Raw genomic sequence first — 23,369 nt, 5'->3', positions numbered from 1 at the left:
ATTTATAATTTGTTATAATTTATATACTGTATACATATATATTTTGTACAATACATAGTTTATAACTTATGTTAGTATATATTTATATAATATATTCTCATAGGAGTATTATAATTTATAAAATACATAATGCAACATAATCATGTTAATGTATGAATTATCATAGCATTTTAATATAGTTATTCAAAATATATTCTTTTCATATTTCCTCCATTTTAAAATGTATTTCAGGGGTGCCTGGGTGGCTCCGTCGGTTAAGCATCCGACTTTGGCTCAGGTCACGATCTCGCGGTTTGTGGGTTCGAGCCCCGCGTTGGGCTCTGTGCTGACAGCTCCGAGCCAGGAGCCGGCTTCAGATTCTATGTCTCCCTCTCTCTCTCTCTGCCCCTCCTCTGCTCATGCTTTGTCTCTCTCAAAAATAAACATTAAAATGCATTTTATATTTCAGGGACATTTGCTCCCACCGCCAGTTAATGCACCTCTGATTTATAATGAGAAAAAAGAACTCACCTAAAAGGACATCACCTAAATGGATCTTTCAAAAGGACAGTAATACTTGTTCAGATGTGTCTCTCTCTCTCTTTTTTTTTTTTTTTTTTTTTTTAAGTATAGTCGACAATGTTACGTTAGTCTCAGGGACACAACATCGTGGTTGTGGTTCCACAAGTTTACACACGGTGCTGTGTTCACTGCAAGGGCACTTCCCAATTGTCCTGACCCACAGCTACTACAGTATCATTGACTGTGCTTCTTATGTGCTGTCTTTTAATTCCTGTGAATTACTCATTCCGTAACTAGAAACCTTATCCCCCAAGCCCCCTTCACACGTTTTGCCTAAGCCCCCACACGCCTTCCCCTCTGGTAACCGCCAATTGGTTCTCTGTATTTGTAAGTCTGATTCTGCCTTTTGTTTTTTCATTTGTTGCTGTTTGAGATTCTACTTATGAATGAAATTATACGGCAGTGGTCTTTTTCAGCCTGACTTATTTCACTGAGCAGAATTCCCTCTAGGCGCATCCATGTTGTCTCAAGTGACACAATCTCCTCCCTTTTTTTGGGTCCGTACATTCCATTTTATACACCTACACCACACATCTTCCTTATCCATTCATCAAGTGATGAACACTTGGGTTGCTTCTATATCTTGGCTACTGTAAATAATGCTGCAAACATAGGGGTGCATGTACCTTTTCAAATTAGTGTTTTCCTTTTTCTTTGGGTAAATACTCAGTAGTGCAATTGCTGGATCATATGGTAGTTCTATTTTTAATTTTTTGAGAAGCCTCCATACTGTCTTCCACAGGGGCTGTGCCAACGTGCATTCCCACCAACAGCGCACCAAGGTTCCTTTTTCGCACGTCCTCGCCAACGCTCGTTATTTCCTGTCTTTTTTATTTTAGCCATTCTAACCCAAAATGTCTTTCAAACTTAATGATTATAGTTTGCTAACTTTATCTGGGTAGAAAACTACTCTTGTGTATCTATCTGTGGCAAGGGCTGTTTGTTTTAAAATTCAGAGGGAGGAAAGATTAGACTCAGGAAATAACATCGACATCGTTTCCCCACCAGTCCCTAGTCTGAAACGCCACCCAGAGTTAGGACGGTCAGTTCTCAGACCCGTGTGTTCAGATGTGAGGCTGCTGTGGCTTTGCAGAGGCCAATGGTCATCCTCCAGCCTCACAGACGAGCACAGACGTGAATTTACATGCAGAAAATAAACACCTAACTCCTTAACACCATTTACTGTGGCTGTGACACCACAATCTCCCCCTCGAGGCAAAGCAACACCTTGTCACATGCACTTCAAAGAGACTCTCTAAGCTTCCCTTAGCTGCAGAAAAGGAACAAAACTCTAGGAAAGCAAAATGGGCACTTCTTTCAAATTAGCGCCTTCCACAGGTTGCAAGGGCATATGAAACTTTGGTCCTGGGGAAAACCGGCCCACGAACAAATAAGCAATATTGTTCTACTTTGCTCTCGCCAACTTTGTCCTCTTTTACTTAGAGATGCCAAATCCAGCCATACATGCTCGGTCAGCTCGATCCTCTGTGAAAATGGAACCACACCGTGCGCAGGGCCACTGCTAAGCCACGGCGGTCATCAGAAACTCTTCTGTTCCAATGTGGCATCGACCCAGCAGAACGATGCCGGCTAGGACTCCTGTTCACTCCATGGTTGTCCATATATAGAGGTCAAAACAGTTTACTAACATGACCCCATGTACTCAGGGATTTCAGATCAGAGTTTTTCCTGCCCCGGGCTCCTGGACAGAGCGCAGAGGTGACACAATCTAGGGCGTGAGGGAGTAGAAGCGAATCTTAAACCTTCCACGTTCCCAGAGCCTCTGGAAGCAAACTCACCTTACCACTGCCATTCTTCAGAAGGACTGAGTCCAGCGTGGCTAAGAGAAATGTCCCATAATGGCAACAGCAGGAAGGAAGGAGATCTTCCTGGACTTTGGCCAGTCCCATACTGACAGACCATATGATTATATTACAAAGAATAACAGTAAAAACAACCCCAGGAATCTGGGTTTTGATTTGAAAAATCTCTTGTGAGGGGCGCCTGGGTGGCTCAGTCGGTTGAGCGTCCGACTTCGGCTCAGGTCATGATCTTGCAGTTTGTTGGTTCAAGCCCCACGTTGGACTCTGTGTTGACAGCTCAGAGCCTGGAGCCTGCTTTGGATTCTGTGTCTCCCTCTCTCTCTGCCCCTCCCCTGCTCACACTCTCTCTCTCAAAAATAAATAAACATTAAAAAAAAAATCTTTTGTGAGAAGCAGCCTGTTATTGTAACTGATATTTTTTTAAATTGTTTATCTTTTGGGGGAGAGAGAGAGAGAGAGAGAGAACGCAAGAGCTAGCTGATCAAGCAGGGGAGGGGCAGAGACAGAGAGGGAGAGAGAGAAAATCCCAAGCAGGCTAGGCTCCATGCTGTCAGCACAGGGCCTGACGTGGGGCTCGATCTCACGATGGTGAGATCGTGACCTAAGCCGATATCAAGAGCCCAGTGCTTAACCAACTGAGCCACCCAGACGCCCCTGTTACTGTAACTCAGATGTTATCATGGGTAGGAGTCCCATCAGTGATCGGCTGGGCCACTCTCCTTCCTCCTAGATGTTGGACCGCACCGGGGCAACCACTGCTGAGCGTGGCTGCGGCATCTGTAAAATGCAGGTGATGAACCAACCTCACAGGGCCCTGCTGAGAAACAAAGCGCAGGGAACAGGCTGGGCGCTGGGTCCAACGGGCCGGTGCACCCTTCACAGCCTGATGACAGGAATCGGCACCTGTCCCAGCTGGGGGCTCGATCCCCAACAAAACCCCCCCAAACCCAGATGGAATCTGAGAAAACTCCTGACAGCTCACAAACATCATCAGCATTCAAGTCTCTGACAAAGGGAAAACATTTTGATGGAAACTAAAGCAGAATGAGCCTGGATAAATAAAAGGTAAGTGAGATTCAGTTGGCTGGTGCATTGATCACGTGGCCACGTGGTATTTCCGTATCTTCTCCCTATCCCCCTTCCAACGGCCACATTTCTCACAAGTTATCCACGCCCTCTCGTCTCACTTCCGGGTTCCACAACGAACCCAAACCTGGCCTGTAACCTCGTTGCTCTGCTGAAGCAGCACCCACTGAGGTTACCAACAATCTCCATGCTGCTCAGTTCAAAACTAGCTTTTTAAATAAGCATTTTTTTAAACGTTTATTTATTTTTGAGAGAGAGAGAGAGAGAGAAAGAGAGAGACAGAGGGAGGGGCAGAGAGAGAGGGAGACACAGAATCCAAAACAGATTCCGGGCTCCGAGCTATCAGCACAGAGCCTGATGCGGGGCTCGAACTCACAAACTTTGAGATCATAACCTAAGTCAAAGTCAGAGGCTTAAACCGAATGAGCCACCCAGGTGCCCCCAAAACAGTTTTTTAAAAATTCTCACTCTTTTCTGCCCCCGACAGGCAACAATACTGTAGACACCTCACTCACGTGACATCTGTTCCCTCCATCTTTGTTCACACAACGGCCGCAGGTTTTCTTCAATGACCGGGATCACCTTTCTCTTCCTCCTTTCCAAGCACCTCTTCAAGGCCAAAATCATTGGTCCTCCCAGGGGCCAAGTACGGATCCTCTCTCACTTTATACTCTCCCCTGGGCTGGTTGCACACTTGCACGAGATTTTAACAACTAAAGATCTTCCACCCAAGTAAATGTGAGTGAATCACACTGTTAAATTTCCAGCCCAGAAATCTCTTTGAGGTTCAGTCTCACACACCTGACTGCCTACTCGACACCTCGTCTCGGAGACTTCAAAAAATCACCTCAAATACAGCAATCTTCCTGTGAAATGTAAGTGTGATAAGGCTGGTCCCTGCTTAAAATGCCGTGTTGGCTTCCCTTGCTCTGAGGATCAAGACAAAAATCGTCCACAGGCCTACCAAGCACGCATCAGGCGCCCCCGGCTCCAGTCTCCAGCCTCATTTCACAGCCTGCCCTCTGCACTACGGCCCCACAAGCCTGAGTTAATTCCTGAACTAAAACCCTGCCCCCGACCTCAGGACTTTTGCACATGTGATTCCTCTTAATGCCTCCTCCCTCACCTTTTGCTTCCTGAACCCCCCATATTCCAAGAAAGTGGTCAACACCATTTACCATCTGTATCCAACGAGCCCTTTAATTTTTTGTAAAACTTTTTTGGAATGAATTTAATGAATAATTTACAAGAGAATAAAGGGAGAGTGGAAACAACTTTGTTAGAGATGTTAGAAAGGCTTTCAACACCAAACCCAAATTTGTATCTCCTATTTTCCCGACCCTGAAGGTACAGACCCCCAACTGGGTGGCATCCTTTGATTGCGACCAACTGCCCATCAATAGTCTTAAAGGAAGTGGACCGTACCCATCTTGCAAATGCCGATTCTACTGTTCAAATATGCATCTCTAGTGAGTTCTAACTTGTCATTACTTCTGCTGCTTCTGACAGTTGCTTCATCAAAACACAGTATCTTCGAACATTTTGACGGCTCATAATTTTGCGACGAGCACAATCATCTTCTTGGCTTAATTGCGCAACATCTTCCTTTTTAGATTTAGTCACACCGATTAGAATGACAATCTGATGATTATATTTTTCATTTCCACACCATCTATTTCTTCCAACTACCTTTGTGTGCACATCACAGTTGTTCACTCATGAAGCGTATGAAGAAAATGTTTGGTACAGAAACATCCTCGAAGATGAGAGAATATTGTCACACCTTTTTGCCAAATGGGACAGTCTAGGTTTTTGTTGCAAAATGCATGGAAAAGTACTTCTTGTTGGATGACTGACTGGATAAGAATACCTTATTTCTTTTGTCCTTTGAAATGTACTGTTGGCTCAGTGATGCCTGAGTTGGGGAAAATTCATGAAGACTATCTATACCTGGAAAATCGGTCTGAGATTTCACAATCAATTTGACCGTGATCACCACCAGAGTCTAGAGTGATTCTACAGATCTTTTTGCACTTATCTTCTGATTCACCAAACAATCATGGGATGACTTCCTCTGTCAATTTTCTTTACTATCATTGGAGAAAATGTAAAATTCTGAAAGCTCAGTTATGTTCAACTGAAGATTTTTTTAGAAAATAGGTGTGGGGTGCTTGGGTGGGCTTGGGTGGCTCAGTCGGTTAAGCGTCCGTCCGACTTCGGTTCAGATCACGATCTCGCGGTCCATGAGTGACTTCGAGCCCCACATCAGGCTCTGTGCTGACAGCTCAGAGACTGGAGCCCGCTTCAGATTCTGTGTCTCCCTCTCCTTCTGCTCCTCCCCTGCTCACACTCTGTCTCTCTCCCCCCCGCCCCGCCCAAACATAAATAAACATTAAAAAATTTTTTTAAAAAGTAGGTACAAAGATGGTGTCTCCAGATTTCTTTTAGGTCTTCTTGAGAGTTGATACAAAAGTGCAGGTAGACAACTCAAGGATAATATAATAATTAACATTTATTTCAGTACTGGATCACTTTATAGATTACTCCATTATTCTCTGTGTTTCTTACAATTTTAGTGTTTTGGTTTTTTTCTTTTTTAGCATGGTTAGGAATAATTGATAAGTAGAGGTGAACTCATTCTCAGGTGATTAAACAGCAAAATGTTTCAAGATATAGGAAAGCTAAGATCACTATGATCCTATAATGTATCTTAGATTTATACGAGTCCAGTGGAACCATATGGTAACGGTAAGATAGAAACCATTGTTTTCTGCTTTAGAAGAAGTAAGTACGCTTTTCCCCTGTTCCTTGGCAGACCTCTAGGAGAGCTAAAACTCATGAAACGGAAATGTGTAAAAACAGTTAAGGCTGCTCAAAAAAGGAATCCCAGGGGCACCTGCGTGGCTCAGTTGGTTGGGCACCCAACTCTTGATTTCAGATCAGGTCACGATCCCCGGGTCATGGGATAGAGCTCCACACAGGGCTCCGCACTGAGTGTGGAGCCTGCTAGAGATTCTCTCCCTCTGCTCCTCCCTTTCCCTCTCAAAATTAAAATAAATGAAACTCCAAAACCAAAAATGGGACCCAACGGTCCCTGAGGGTACTATGAGGGTTAAGGGCACCTAGCTCACATTTAAAGTCAGCACTGTTGCTATTCAGGGAAGGTTTCCTCGATCTTTCCGACTATGTCAAACTTCCGTGTTATGGTTTCTCCCTATCATTTTCAGAGCACTACACACAGCTCTGTTTTGACATTTATTGGTCAGATTAGAGTATTTACTCAGTGTCTGCCTTTTCACTAAATTGTCAAGATTGGGAAAGCAGAGAGTATTTGTGATCTTGATCTCTAGGGTAATCTTAGCACCTGGAGTCAGGCACATGGTAGGTTCTCAATAGGGATCTTAGGCAAAGGAGTTCAAACTCAGTTCTGTTTTTAGCTCCCCACTGTGTGAAATAACTGTAATTACCCATTACTGTTTCAGAGTTTCTCTAATTAACCATTACTGTTTCTTTTCATAAGAAAAGATAAGATAATCTTTTTTCATTCACTACCCTGACCCCACCCCCAACTACATGATCACTGACCACTGACCAGCATGAAGGAGATACATGCTAAGTACCTACTGGGGTCAGGTGATTTACTGGTTTTTACAGTCTTGCAAAGTGTATATCACACTATTCTCATTTTATAGATGGGAAACTGGTATCCAGCGGTTAAATAACTTGCACAAGGTCACAGAACCAACAAACAGGAAAAGAGATTCAAATTCATGCCTGATCTGGCTCCAACCTGTATTCTCCCCATTCTATCCAATGACCCATACAGCAGGGAAGCAAAGCTTATACTCTCCCTGCCTTTTGTGTGGCGTCTTATTTAAAAGTGGAGTATATGCCACACAAGCGCCGAGTGGCATTCTTTTCCTCGGAAAACAGAAAGTCAGCTCTGATATATTAGTGACAGCCATGTGCTACGTAGATGTTACATATCTGTGGAAGTTTTCCTCAGCAAAGTCAGAAGTTCCCCAATGAGGGATCTGCCTTTTACCAGCACCTCAAAAATCTATTTCTGCTGGCTATCATAATGCTTGTTTCCATAAAACATAATAATTTAAAGCCCGGTGTTTTTAAATCTGTCAGACGTGCACATTTACGCACTCTCATAAGGTTGTAACGGCTCCCTCCTTAGGACCGACTTTGCCTCATCCATTTCTATTAGATGCTTACATCCTTCCTTTCGAAATGAAAAGGCAAATTCATGAGACGACATCCTCACTAGCCATAAAAAGGTTAGAGTGACATTAAGTGACTAATGACTGGATATAGGAGGGAACTGAGAGTGAAGTCAAGTTGCAAATTCTACTCCCTCGTTATAATGTCTACCTGTAGGCGAGAGTATCGATCGCGCCGCACGATGGTTACTGCACACCCCAAGAAGCGTGTCCCCCCGACCGTGGTATTTACTACCCGGCAACATGCACACCAGTGGTTTCAATGGGGAGGGGTCTTGGAATCAGCCGGGGTTGTCTCCCCCCACCCCTACTCTCGGGCACATAGGACACTATGTCATAATTGAGGGATAATCTGACATGACCCCAGAGATGATTCTAACAAATGTGTCCCTCCTACCCTCTGGAAGACACACATAGATCCATAAGGTACAACCCATGTACTCCCTCTCCCCAGGCTGGCCTTAGATCTTCCTTTAGTCAACCAGGTCTGGGGACAGGAAGGACCAAGGGTCCCGAGGCTGATGAAAAAGTGGGTTGCTCAACAGGATGTCTGTGGATGATGCAGGGCAGGGAGGGCACGAGTGTTTCACCACTGGGGTCAAGTGCCAGGAGCCTAGAGATACACTGCCTGGGAACGAGTATGGACTCTGCCCCTTGTGTGGCCCAAGGTCCTTGGGTAAGTCCTTTATACCCTCTAGATCTGTTTCTTTACTGATAAAATGGAGATGGTCATATCTACTGCTTAGACCTGTTTAAGGGTCACAGGGCTTCATCCACGTACCATGACTGGCAGCTTACCCAACAAAACAACTGTTAGCTACTGTTGTTACACTCGTCATAGACATAAAAATAAAAATGAAGGATGGAGCCTGTGTTTCCTGAAGAGAAATGAAATTCAAGGAAAGAAAAAGTAGTTCCCAGACATCTGATGAGTGCTGAGACAGTTAAGGGAAGCCAGATCATTGTTCAAACAAGCTCCAAAGGCTTTTGTCACTGAGAGTAAAGCCAAAGTCCTTCCAAGGCCCTCTAGGCCCTATGTGGTCTCCACCTCCTCCACCTCTGTGACCTGATCTGCTTAATCTACTGCCCGCTCCTGCCCCCCCAGCCCCCCCCCCCCCACCTTACTCCCTCAGGCTCTCCCTCCAACCAGCCAAGCACACTCCTGACATTTCCATTCTACTGCCTGCCCTACATGAACCACCTGTCTAAACCCCTCATCTCCTTCCTGTTTTTGTCTCCACACCCTCCCCTTGATGCAGCTCACCCTGACATCTGTTTAAAATCGCAACCCTTCCTCCACCAGATCTGACACTCCCAATTTCCCTTCCTCTGCTTTATTTGTCCCCCATGGCACTTATCACTTTCTAATGTAAATAAATTACTGGTTATATTTAGCGTCCATCTGCTATCTCCCCCACTGGATTGTAAGCTCCGGAAGGGTCAGGGGATTTGTCTGTTTTGTTCATGGATGCTCCATCCATAAATATTTGCGGAACTTAATGTTTTAGATTGCCTTTAAGTTTTTCCTTACTGCTTTGAAGAAAAAAATCTCATCCTTGCCCTTTTCCCATCCAGCCATGGATCCATCAAAACCCCTTACTATTCAAATGATCCAGGAAATCTCTAACCATCCCAACAGATTGTTGCTGGGTAGGAAATGAACTTAGGGGTTAAATTTATTTTTACCCATCTCTTTCGAAAAGAAACGTGAGGTCATTTCAGTGGCAAGGGATCTCCCTTCAGCAGTATAGGAATTTACCGCCAGATCTACGGCAAGAAACCTGAAGAAACAAGATGATATTTTTTTTTTTTTTTTTTTTGGCAAAAGGAAGCACTGTGATTAAGAAATATACATTTGCAAATACAGCAGAGTACCCGTTTCTTAGACAGGTACAGATGCTCTTAATGCAAATGACTGTCAAGCCCACAGCTCCCCCAAATCCCAGCACATGCTGGCTGTCTCCAAAGAGAAAACCTTCTCGAACAGAAGGTGCAGTTCTCAAGTTCTAAATAGAAAACCAACCTGAAAATATATAAATTGTTAAACTGATCCATTTTTTTTTTTTTTTTTTTTTTTTTTTTTTACTACCAAAGCACTTCGTGCTAATAAAGATGAGCTTTAGAGGATTAACAGGGATAGTCCAGGTGAGAAATTACACACACATCTCGAGGAAGAAATATTCCTGGAATATGCACCAGGCCTGCAAAGCTTCTGCAGTATTTTTCTGCCCGGTCTAAGTTTAGACGATCCTCTGACCACCGGGGAGCCTGCACGGTGCCAGGTTTACCCCAGCTCACGCGACAGATTTTCATCTCTGTGACTTCAGGTCACATTATCGCACGAGTGAACTGCTATTTAGGTCAGCTAAGAGTCTCTGCCTAATTGAATGTGCATTTTATCCTTGGTGTTCATGCTCTATATATCAGGATTTTAGACAGTTATTGGGGAATGGGGAAGACAGACAATATTGGTTTCAAGATGCAGAAGGACTGTGATAATTATACTCAGTTTGACACAGAACCCAAAACATCTGAATAATTTAAAGTCTCTCATTCTTGAACGTTGGGTTTGCTTTTAAACTGAATCGCTACCATTTAAGCTGATATCACTTGCTTATATACTACTTGTTCCGCAGCGTTAAACTTTTTTTTTTTTTTAAGTGAGAAGTATTGCTTCATTTTAACTTTGAAGCTTAGGGTTCTGGAAAAAAAAAAAAAAGCAGTGTGTTATTTGTTTCTTTGTAACAGGCAAACAAAAATGACTCTTTGGCTAGATGACCACAGAGCATGATGAGGGGTGAACACTAGAAATGCACCTGCTAAAATTAGTGAATTAATCCAAATCCTACATGTGGTTGAGGAGAAATGGAATCCCAGGGTCAGAAAAGACGTCAAGTACTCTGATTCGGACAGCCTCGCCCAGACCTGAGGATTAGGTTCAGTGTTATCAATGCAATGAGATGGTGCTGTTGGGGGTAGGTTCAGACTTTGGGAAGGCTTGAAGGAGAATCTTTTACCAAAACCAAGAAATATAAACTCCAGGAGGCAGCCATCAAGACTCTCCCCAGCAGGTGCTAGAAGAGTGCCTGATACACGGTGGACCCTTAAAATATTTGTGGAACAGACTCTGGGATGAAGTTTCCTGTAGTTCAGTTGAGTGAGGGCAACCTTACTGGATGAACACGTTTTTAATGTTTGTTTATTTTGAGAGAGAGAGAGAGAAAGAGCGAGCGAGAGAGAGCACATGCAAGAGCAGGGGAGGGGCAGAGAGAGAATCCCAAGCAGGCTCCACACCGTCACCATGGAGCCAGATGTGAGGCTTGAATTCACAAACAGTGAGATCAGACCTGAATCGAAATCGAGAGACGGAGCCACCTGGGCACCCCCAAACACTGTTCTTTAGGAGCTACGCTAGAGGACCCGCATCGACAGTAAAAGGCACATATTCCACCCTCCTCCCAAAAAATAAAGATGTTGAGGCTCTACCTTACAGTAAGTCTGACTTAACGGGTTGGGGCGGGACCCAAGCATCAGTGTTTTTATAGAATCACCCAGGTGATCCTAATGCATAGCAAAAAATAAAAACCACTGATCTATACACAACACTGAATTCTCAAACCTGAACATCTCGATATAATAACGTTTTATCTACGCTGACAAGCAAGAAGCATATTCCAAGGACGTTTCCCATCAAGTCAAGAAATAACCCTCATGTCTAGGATGCTTTAACTTCAAATGTGATTCGCAAATTACCCTGAAATAGAAATGCTCGGCACAGTGCCTCACATGCAATGATGCTTTCAGAGAAAACTTGGGAGATAAAACCCTACAGTTTTTACTCCCGGGGTGTCCATGTTTCTGGGCCAACATTTTACAAATAAACCCCCAAGCGTTGTGGCAACAGCCTGACCACCTCAAACCAGCGTTTCTTGTTTAACGATTTCAAATCACTTCACCGATCGATCTCCAGCGGGGAGCAGGCATGCACAAGGCAGCCCCTTCCTCCTACGTGCAGTGTGTTCCTACACAGCAGTCGGTCTCAAACACATTAAACAAGGAGGGCGCTCGAACTCGGAGGGGCCGAGGAGAAAGCTAAAGGGGGCAGGTCTGAGGCTATGAAATGCTGAGAACGTTAGGACATCAAGAAACTCTACCATACAAAATACTTCAAGTTATACTTTTCCTGGGGGCTCAGTCAGTTAAGCATCTGACTTCGGCTCAGGTCATGACCCCACGGGCTGTGGGTTCGAGCTGTGCATTGGGCTCTGTGCTGACAGCTGGGAGCCTGGAGCCTGCTTCGGATTCTGTGTCTCCTCCCTCTATCCGCTCCTCCCCAGCTCATGCTGTCTCTCAAAAATAAACAGTAAAAAAAATAAACAAACCTACAAAAATAAATAGATTAAACTTTTCCTGTACTTATTTTATTTGAGTGCAATGACCAAATCTGGCATGGGGACAGGTCACGCCTCAGGAGGTACGAACTGTGTTGGGGAAACCGTTCCAAGCTGGCTCTGTCCTGGCACAGCTGTGGTTCAGGGTCACTCACGCAGGATTTAGAAGCTGAATCCAATTACAAGGTGCACCGGAAGAAAGTACCACGCCCTCGGGCACCTCCGAGACCCACAGGGCTGTTCAGTGACCTGAGGAGACAAACTGCAATTTGACTCTTCAAAAGCCCTGCTGGCTGGGCCCAGCGGGTCCCCGGCCCCCTCCCCAGCCTGACTTCATCGCTCTGCGCTTCCTCGTCCATTTGGAGCACCAGCTTCTAACTCAGGGCAAAGATAAGTGTTTCCGATAAGCTCTGCAAGGAAGAGAACCCAGGACAGACAGCTATGGCCACGTCAGCTGTTTTCGCGTTTCTACTCTGCGTCCAGCCCCCAGAGCCTGAAACTCTCAGTTCATCACATCAAGTCAAATCACTGAAAGGCAAGGGTTCTAGGCCCTCACGAAAACCATGCATACACTTGAGGGATTTCAGATATTCGACAAGATGGGTTTGGGAGGCCTGGAGTTTCCTCAGGTGGAAGAACCACTCTGATCTCTCCTAGCTTCCCTCCGGCTGAAGGAATTCTTCCCGTGCTGTTCTCCACCCTGACTGCTGTGATCCCGGAGTGTGGGGCTTTTGCTTTACTGCGACTGCACCCATCCTTCCTTCCTCCTTGCCTCTCTCCAAGGTCTCAAGCCTTTGGTGTGCAGAAAGGACAGTGGTGACACAGGTGAAATGGAGACAAGAGATCCCAAGTTGTCCTTCATAACCGGCTCAGCCTCGAGCAGCACTCCCTTCGTGGTGAGGCCAGGGCCCCCTTACCCGAGCACCTGCTTACGAAGGGCTCTTTAATTTGCTTTCCACCTCGTACCTCAATTCCCCCCACAAAGCCCACGAGGCAGGCCAAATTTATTAAGCCCACCGTAAAGACAAACTGAAGCACAGCATCACCACACCAAAACAGATATTAGATTCAAATCAAATTAAAAAAGTCAGGGATCGAAGATCTCTGACCACAGATCATTTTGGTGGCTCCTTAAAACTGCATCATCAAGCGGTGAAGCCACAGGCTTCAGCAGAGGAAGATGGGGATCAGAACACCTGTATTCCAGGGGCTGTTCTGCTCAACTGTGTCCACGTGTCCCCCAGCTTCGCCCTCACACCCCAAATACAGTAAGCAGGGCCTCACCCAACTGGCTCACAGGGTGGCCGAAAAATCACGCTTTATACTTTAATATAACGCGTTAGCTCAGGTCATGATCTCGTGGCTCACGTGTTCGAGCCCCTGTGCTGACAGCTCAGAGCTTGGAGCTGCTTCGGATTCTGTGTCTCTTTCTCTCTCTGCCCCTCCCTCACTCGTATTCTGTCTCTCTCCCTCAAAAATAAACAAAACATTAAAAAAGAAATTAAAAAAAACCCAAACTGTTAAAGCCACTAGAAGCGAAGTAGAAAGGAAATATGATCTAACCCATTTCAAGGAGTCCTTTAAAATTTTTCATCAAAGAAACGCGGAGAGCCGTTGTAGCTGAATACGTCCCACCTCCAGGAGGAGGTGCAGAGGGTACTTACAAGGTCACTGAGTGCCTCAGCTCAGCCAACGGGGCCTGTTCTATTTCTCCTCTTTGGCATGCACGGTATTAAAATACTAAAGTCAAACAGGGCGGGGGCAAGCTGAATTCTCCCAGGGCTCCAGGGGAGGGCACTTGAACATTAGACTTAGGTGGGTTTTTCCCTTCAAACAATATATCCTCATTTGGTTGGGAATGCAGTTTTTTTCATTTTGTGTTGACTCCTCTTTATTTCCAGGCATTCTGAGAGGTAGGAAGGAGAAGAAAGTTCCATTTAACACATGTCCTGCTAACAGTAAGAATTGGAATTGGTCTTGGGGTTTGGTTGCCTTCTTTTTTTTTGGTCTTGCTTCTTATAATTTGATAACTGTTCTTTGTGATGGACTGCTGGCACGTGTCAGAATCTTGCTGGATGCGGTTTTTTTTTCAAGTGCATCACTCTGACAAGATGGGGGAAAAGATTTGGAGAAGCAGGCTAAGAAGAAATATTTCCTGGCTCTTGTATCCCCAAGTTAATACCCCAACAATCATCATCCCTCGTGAGGTCCTCACATTTAAAAAGCCAGGTTCGAGGACTTCAGCAGGGGGGAATAATATTTCAATGGCTTTGAGTGTATAATTAGTGTTTGTATCCATACAGGCCAGACATTCTTGGATGAACACTTATCCTAACGAAATCCTCCCCCACAAGACCCTGTCTGGGGCTTCTTTCTAAGAGCTCCATGGTGAGCAGGTGTTTATCATGCCACGAACTTGTTTTTCCTTTTCCTCCTGTCTTCTCCATAGATGAACATTTAGCAAAATGAAAATTTCCTCCAGGTAATTACCTGGCTGTATTTCAAGGCATTCATGAAAACTACTGCTCCCTCTGGTGAGGGATTCTGCTCACCGGGCACAAGAATTAGGGCAGTGGGTCTGGGAGCCCGCTCTGTGTCACCACCCTGGGCAGGCAGCCCCCTCCCACTCCCTCCCGGAGGCAGTGAGAGAGGCTCTCAAAGTCCAGGGCTCATTAGCTCCGGTGCCATCTAGCTAAAAGTCGGGTCTGGGACCTCTTGTTCCTTCCGGGGCTCTATCTGCTGCCTCTTGAGATGGATTTCTCATCAGGGCAGATGGCTTCCCTATTATCCAGATGGTTCCAGAGTCTACTGGCACAGTTGCCTGATCTTCCTAGCACAGCCTCCCCTGGGCGAGCTGTTCTGGACTCAGTTGAGAGCAGGTGACTGGATACACTCACTCAGCTGGTCCTGACGCCCTCCTCCTCCTGGGGGTCGGGGGGAGGCCCCCTCCCCAGAGCGCCCTTAGGAGCCTGGCCTTGGCACTAGATTCTCCCCCCAGGACACTCACCTTTCACTGTATATAAAATTCCCCTAGTCCTAGGACATCTAGGTTTGGGCTTTTTTTTGGGGGGGGGGGCGTCTAAGGTTCCAGAGTCATTTCTAATGTCTATGTCCTTTCAGAATTCAAAAAATTTTTTTATTTTGAATTCCCTAGTTGATCACAATGATTCTCTTCGAGCCCTGGTTCCTCCCTAGCATCTTCTTCACCTCTGCTGAGAGTCGTGGTCCACTCTTTTAATGAAAAGAAATCCTCCAACTCTGATTCCTCTTACGTGTTCTCTGAGGCTTCTATCAAAAAAACAAATCCACACTCTTGGCAAATATTCCATTCTTATTCGTAAAATGTATCACCCTTGACTCCCTTCCTTTACAAGGCAGACACTCTCCCTTTCTGTGTAAGGGTTCCTCAGGGATCCAACTCCATCCCATCTCCTGCCCGCCCTCTCTTCCTCTCTCTCTCATTTTGCATCATGAGTGCATCTTCTTGAATTCATGCTTATAACTGCATTTTACACTTTTATCTTGTACAGAGATGGTCACAGTACTGAGAATCTCGGACAAGTTACTTGAGCACAAACTACACAGCATGCTATTAGCCATGTATTCCCAGCTACGCATTTTACAAAAGGCAGAAGAGGATCTAACCATTCCTTCCAGCCATTCCTATCCACTAGGAACAACCAGGCCTCATTTATGGAATAACCCTAGAAATACCACCGAGTGTGAAAGGGTATATCCTATATGAAGAATGAACTGCCTGCATGATTTCTGTACGATTATAAACTACATTTTAAATAGTTGTATAGGCTAATGGGACATAAAATACAATGATGTGAGTATAGTTCTACCTGCAACAAAAAAATCTCCAGTTTCCTTCAGAGATTTTTATCTACATGGGAGCGCAGTATTCTCCATTTTCAATGGACAAACACACTGAAAGCGGTTCTGTTGAAAACAAACAAAAACTCTTTCTAAATGCATTTCTTGGATTTAGGCCATTGTCACAAAATCACTACTCTTCTGTGTGGCTCCCCTGGCTGCTTTTAAAGCTTTGTTTTCAAATACAAAAGCAGATTTGAGCATTGCTGGTAGTGAGTGCTGTCGATGGGATTTAAATAATACAGCAGTTGGGACTGAAAAGGAACCCTTAGAAACGGCTAGACAGGGGACAGACCAGATGGGGAGAGGGAAGGCTGAAGAGCCTCGCTCGCAAGATGGTGGCCAGCGTTGGCACTGGGTTTATGGAATATGCCATGCTTTTCCATTGCTTTCAAGAGTTTGAGTGAGCAATTGGGTTTAAAATCAGGTCATGTTTACCAAAAAGATTGTGTTTTTCTCTTCAGAATCCATTCTACAGAACATGAGGGTTAGATTAGGTCTTAAAAACCACTGAGGACCAACACATCTGTCCTACTCGGCCACTCAGGAGCCTCTAAGGCATGAGGGCACCTGGATAAGATCGAAATTTTTGGAAGGAGGAAATATACTTATGTGAATTTATATTATCCGTATCTCTGTTAAAACTATTCCTTAAAACAAAAAAAAATTTTTTTAATATTTATTTTTGAGAGAGAGGCAGAGGGCAAGCAGGAGTTGGGGGCAGAGAGAGAGACACACACAGAAACTGAAGCAGGCTCCAGGCTCTGAGCTGTTAGCACAGAGCCTGATGTGGGGCTTGAACCCACAAACTGTGGGATCATGACCTGAGCCAAAGATGGATGTTTAATGGTCTGAGCCACCCAGGCACCCTGTTAAAACCATTCCATATGAAATGATTATATTCTGTCAGGCCAACAATTCCCTTTATCGTTCTTTCAGTTATTCCAATTCAGAAACTTGGTAGAATCAGGAATTTACAGTATTTATAACCGGCTGTTATTATGATAAAACTGTAGTACTAACTGTAGAATAAGAATGGCTATCAATTGGGCTTTAAAGGCGTTCTACAAACGTGTATAGTCGACCTATTGTTTTGTGTGAATGTGAGTATATCCGTCACCTATATTAACCCTATGCTAGTAAAGGACACAGAGAGAAAAGACCCGTGAAGCATGAGTTAACACCTTTCCCATCAACATTTTTTTCCCAGTTTTTCAGACCAACTAGAAATTTGTATGACTGACACATCTGACACATGGAGTGAAGATTATGACCATTATGTTAATATCTACATTTCAATCAATTTTCACCATCTACTATGGCTAGCTCATGGATTTGTGTCTCATAGAATATTCTGGAAAAGGGAGTCTATGGTCTTCCATTACTAGTATCTTAACCCTCTTGCTCAGACCTTCATTTGACCTTCACATTTCACTGAAGCAGGGCCTATCCACAGAGCCTCCTCTGGTCTGTTGTAAAATAAGATCAGGAAGGGCAATGTGGTAGGTTTTTCATAAAGCGAAATTATTTAGGTTAAAAGACAGTCCTATTAATATTCACTGAGATGGTCTCCAAAAATTTAAAAATTATGATGAAAGCTGATGCCAGATTTTCTTCAACGTCCTTGATTTTCTTAAATCCTTGACAAAATAAAACCTTAGCACCTTATGCTGATCCCTCCCTCCAGGTGTAAGAGCCACAGCCCTAAGTATCAACCACCTTTTCCTGATGACATGATGAAACAACCCAAAGGAAGATGGAAGATGAAATCGCTGGCGCAGGAGATTAACGATGGAGTAAGAGGCGTGGCTGGATCCCATGACCACCGCTATACAAACATGCACCGGCTTCACAGGCATCATCAGGGCTCTGGCTGCGCACAACCTGTGCGCAAGCTCTGTACTGAAGAACATAATGCCACTACTCACAATCTGAGGATCCGAGCTCAAGAATCTGCTGCTTTCTAAAGATGTTGGCCATTATACATGAAAATTAATGTGGCTATGTTTGGACAGGACCAAAATGGAATATTGTTTTTCTGTATGTTTCAAATGATCCAAATGTAGTTCCACTATTTACAATAGTATCAGGAATAACTATAAACCAAACTGCCAAAAGTATATTCAAGATGAGCTCATACGGAGAAGAACCGGCGTACGTCGTCGATGAACGCTCAAGTAAATTGGGTCAGTCTCTTTGCAACGTGCTTCTTGGAAGAAGAATGACAGAAATTTGTTGACAAAAGTTAAAAAGTATCCTTTCACCTACAAATGGCAGGAAGAAAAAGATAACGCGGGAGGTCTCCTCCTGATCCGGCCACAGCACACAGCTGAAACTGACGGGGAATGTGTCTGAATTGTTTTATCCCCTTGGGAGTCTCTCGGGGGGAAGCGCAGACCGGCGGCCATTTTCAGGGATGGATCGCGCCCTAGGAAGCCTTGAACCAGACCAGCACATGCATCTACTTAATTGAAGAGACTCTGTTGAGGAAACTAATCAACTGTTGATCCGAGGAACAAAAGAATATTCCTGTGTGACATTTTGCTGAGAAACTGGCTGTAATAATAATGATAATAATAATAATAAGTGTCCAGAGAATGCCACATAATTATAGTGTTTATGGTTGATAATTTAAAGGCACAGATGAATTGGATTCGTTTTGAAGGACTCTTCCAACCTGTGAGAATTCAACTTCCTACGTTATGACCTTGGTTTCAAAAATCTTTGAAATAATGAACCCTCTACTATAAAATTACATTGAAGAAGATTTAAAAAAAATAACTCAAGCTTCAGGCAGGAGGAAAGTTAAATAGAATAACATGGGATCTCACTCTAAGGACAGCAACGGGCTCTGAGGCGTTAGTATGGAGCAGTGTGTTAGTGTGAGAAAAACACTAGATTCTGACATCAGAAGACCTCGGCTACCTGACTTGGCAGGCTTCACCTTCCTGGGCTACAGTCTCCCTCTGAATCCCACCGGAGTAACAGGACCATCTAATTCGCCAACCTGTTGTTTAGATCAGACAAGACACAGGCTGTTTAAGAGCTTTCTTTTGCAAAGGACCCTGCCCTGTGTGAGAGACATTTATAAGGACCCAGAGAAGTGCCAATTAACGACAAGACCATGACATCATATAAAGAGAATTATGTTTTATCTCTCTGCAGTTTCGTTTTTCACTTTTAAATACGGCACTGCTTGGTTCCGAACAGGGCAAAAGTCCATTTGATGAAGCCACAGGACGGCACCCAAGGCCCCTGCAACAATGATCATCTCCTAAGCAAACACATATCAGCACGTTCCAGTCTGGTGCTTTCTAAGGCCAAACAACATAGGTTGGTAACTGTATAAAGACACGTCTATCTTTGTCTGGATCAAGCCAGGTCGGGTCACAGCAACTACAAACTAGACCGTATGAACTAAATTCTGCAATGTCTTTGAACAAGGGTAATGGTCTCCATCGGCTAAAGTCTTCTCCGGGTTCCCCCGAATGGTCCCCAGACCCAATTTAACAAAGCCGAAAGTATGAACAACAACAAATAGCACACGTGAGAAATGAAATCTTGGAAGTCTAGGAAGCAGTTCGGGTCATTAAATTGCACAGCAATCCTATATAGTAAACAACAGGAAGATAAAAAAAAAAAAATTTTTTTTTAAGTTTTTGGGGCACCTGGGTGGCTCAGTCGGTTAAGCGTCCGACTTTGGCTCAGGTCACGATCTCATGGTTTGAGAGTTCGAGACCTGCTTGAGGCTCTGTGCTGATGTCTCAGAGGCTAGAGTGTGCTTCAGATTCTGTGTCTCCCTCTCTCTCTCTCCAAAATAAGTAAACATAAAAAACTAAGAAAAAAAGTTCTTATTGATTTTGAGATAGGGTAGATCAGGGGAGGTGCAGAGAAAGAGGGGGAGAGAGAATCCCAAGAAAATTCTGCATTGTCAGTGCACAGCCTGATACAGGGCTCGAACTCACGAACTGTGAGATCATGACCCGAGCCGAAACCAAGAGTCAGACACTTAACCAGCTGAGCCCCCCAGGCACCCAAACAGGAAGATATTTTATATGTAGCTTCAGCATTTCATCCTCAGCACAGCTCCACCCAGAATTAAATCAAATCCCTTGCTTATACATCGGAAACTAGTTCATAATTATGGATTTGGGTCATTATCTGATGAGCATCCGTCTTCCTCTCCAATGTAAGCACCACGAAGGAGGTCACTTCTGTCCTGAAACCCTACCTAGCCCTCAGCTTGGTGCCTGTCCCCCAGCAGGCATTCCGTCTGCAATGAACCATGATATCAAACGCAGGATCTGACTGGAGGAGGCGCTGAGTTGAGTTTCATAAACAGGCACTGCTTAGCTAGGTTACCACGTTTTATGTCGGCCGGCTGAGCTGGAGAGGCAAGCCCACAGGAATACTGGCTGGGCCCCTGACCTGCTGGGCTTCATATTCCCCGTAAGTAAGAAATGGATAATCGTAAGACAACCGTGTGCGTTTCCGTTGTTTTCAACGTCCAAAATGTAAGTTGGCATTCCACATGGCACGTGGCAGAAAGGATGCTTTCAAGATAGCATCCGCCCCATTGTACAGCCCCTATTCAACCCCATACAAGTTCTCTCTCAAGGAGGATCTAAAAGGCTAACCTTTTTCAAGCAGAGCTACCTTTCTAAGAAAAATTAGAAACAAAAGACAAGGGGGATGTAGCTTGGAGCCCTCTCCCAGACCCGAGCACCTTCCCCCTTTAAGAACGTCCCCGTGCCTAATGAAGACAATGCGGGGCCCCACGGTGGACCCACTAGGCTTCCAGGCTTCCACGTGCTGAAAGCAGGCTCGGTCTTGAGAAGAAGCAGGTGGTTTCTGTCAGGGGTGGGTTCCTTGCGCTCTCCTTCCCTCACGAATGGGAGCTTCGTGCAGAGGGAGCCAGGACGCAGGCAAGGGGGTGGGCAAGCGAGGGACACGTCCACCAGGCTAGTGGGTGACGGGGAGCAACAAGCCGTAAGAGACACCCGACAGTCTGCAGAGCTCTGAGTGCCAGAGGGGGACGTGTGAGCACGGGTATTCAGAGAAGAAGCCTGCCACCCCCAACCCCAATGGCTTTAGTGCGACCGGTCTGGCCATGGGAGCATGGAAGGGACCGGAGAGGGGACAGTCGGGGGACAGAGAGACCACGTGGGAGAGACCATGTGGGTCAGGGAGAAGGGTCCCGTGGAAGTGGACCCGGCCCAGCAGAACCAAGTCAGGCCCACATCCCGGCTCAGGAAAGGCCACATTCTGATAATACAAATACCCCCTACCTGCCTCAGTTTCCACCCCTTTGTAGTGTCCAAGCATCTCCTACATGTCCCAGAAGTCTGTGAAACCCAAATCCATCAAGATTCCCCAACACTGTGCTGTAATGATTTTTACATAGTGCATTTTCTTTTACTGTTCAAAGGGGATCAACACAGGCAGGATGTTTTTATGCCCCTTAAGCTGGATTTCTCTCTGGGAACTGCAGGGGCAGAGTCTGGGACACAGACAACGCTCTGTTCTCAAAGAGCCACATTTTCTGTGGTTCATTAACTCCTCCCAATGCCACTGGGTTCTCTGCCCTTAGCGGGAGGCCAGCTTGTCAGTAAACCCAGAGGGAACCGAGAACTACAGGAGCCCAGCTGGACTGCAGACCCCAATGTAACCACCGAGGAACCATCCGTCCCTGCGGACCCCCAGAACCCAACCCACAGGTGACACGTGGGACCAGCAGCGCCCATCACACCCATGAGGGGGCACGGGGACGGCGCAGATCCAAGAGGACCTGACCAGTGCTCCGTACTGTCCTCCTCCTGCAAGGACATATATAAACGTGTATATATATATACATATATACATATATAAACAGATGTAAGTATCTGTTCCTGATACTCTATTCCCGCCCCCAGCTGTGACAAGACAGTCTGTGAAGGCTGTCCCACAGACCATCTCATCCCCCTCCCCCTAACACCAGGTATGCAAATACAACCTGTTCAAAGAGAAAAACCCAACCACCTGAAGTAGGCAGGCAAGACATTCCGATCAACCACTTCTCTGTGGACCTTTCCATCCTACGTACACTCTGGCAGGAGGGGGCACAAACAAAATGACAAAGTAAGCTTGTTTTGGACAGGAAAAAAGAAGCAAGAGATTAGAACTCAAGCAAAGGACAGGAGAGACAAAAAAAAAAAAATCATCAAGTTGGAAGAAAAAGGGAATGAAAGGCAGTTGTTGAGTGGCTCGGGCTAAGGTAAAATCAAGGTCCAGGCTTGCAGTTTTGCGGGGGGGGGGGGGGTGGGGCGGTTATTTTGGGGGTTTTCTGTTGGTTTGTTTTTGGGGTCGTCTGTTTTGGTGGTGGTGTTTCTCAGACTGTGTCCTTAACCCCTCCCTGTCTATTTCTGCCATGAAACGATGAGATACGAGCAGGGTACCCATGCTCAGGCAATCCTGCTGACACCAGAAGGCAACAGAGGGGCCATGATGGGATCCAGCCCATTTGAACACACGGTTATCTTCCCCGTAATGAAAACACTGCTAAAAGTCAAGTTGCTGGGACTCTCAGTGCAGGCTCACATCTGCATCTGCAAACCAACACTCAGGAAATTGGGGGGGGGGGGGACATACACAGAGATGTGCTTTCAAAAAAAAATTAAAAAGGCACACAAACCAGGGTAGCTATCAAAAACAAGGGTGAAATTTGTTCCCCCCACCCCCAGCAAGAATAAAGGAAAGACAGAACAGTTTGTTCAAAGTTACATAAGAACACGCAGAAAACAAGAAATGATGTCCTTCTTGCCAATGTTTCAGGGTAATAGGTTACACCCCAGATCCCACTCAATTCTGTACACATTTTGCAGCTCCTCTAAGCTTCTGATACATAAAGGCAGCGTGCAGGGACAAAGAGAGGGCTGTAAAATCCCTAATTTCTGTTTTCACGACAGCTTCAACGATGTCGTGCTCTCTGTCATTCATTTCAATTAAATCTTCTGCGCTCAGAACGTTTACATGCAACACATCCGTGTGTGTGCGTTTTGGAGTTTTTGACTAACTAATTCAGATACCTACACTGGTTATTAGAGTCACTGAATAAGAACCAGACTGGCTGAAACAGAAAATGACAGTGCTCTGTAAGACATCACGTTAAAAAGTTTGGATTGCCCCCCCGAGAAGAGAGAAGAAGACCGTGTTCTTAAATTCTATCTTTCCATGTTTTATGGATGTGTTTTCACAGCTCAGTGGATCTTAACGAGCATACTGTTGCTGTCCAGTGGGGGTGATGTAACTCCTTCCAGATGCCAATATTCCTCACGTTGGGGGTGGAGGTGGGGACAACAGAAAACCAGGGCTGGGGAGCACTGCAACGTCCACCATCACAAATGAACACCTTGAAATGTAGT

At 45.2% G+C, this 23,369-nt stretch overlaps 1 protein-coding gene across 3 annotated transcripts in view; it reads right to left on the bottom strand.

The window, feature by feature from the left end:
• The window catches only part of CELF2 (CUGBP Elav-like family member 2), a 311,282-nt gene that overhangs the window by 259,354 nt on the left and 28,559 nt on the right, over positions 1-23,369 (bottom strand). The gene's annotated exons all lie outside the window — the stretch shown is intronic.

The sequence above is a fragment of the Panthera tigris genome, chromosome B4 (assembly GCF_018350195.1).
Source record: "Panthera tigris isolate Pti1 chromosome B4, P.tigris_Pti1_mat1.1, whole genome shotgun sequence".
Taxonomy (NCBI): Eukaryota; Metazoa; Chordata; class Mammalia; order Carnivora; family Felidae; genus Panthera; species Panthera tigris.
This window is presented reverse-complemented; position numbering and strand designations above follow the sequence as displayed.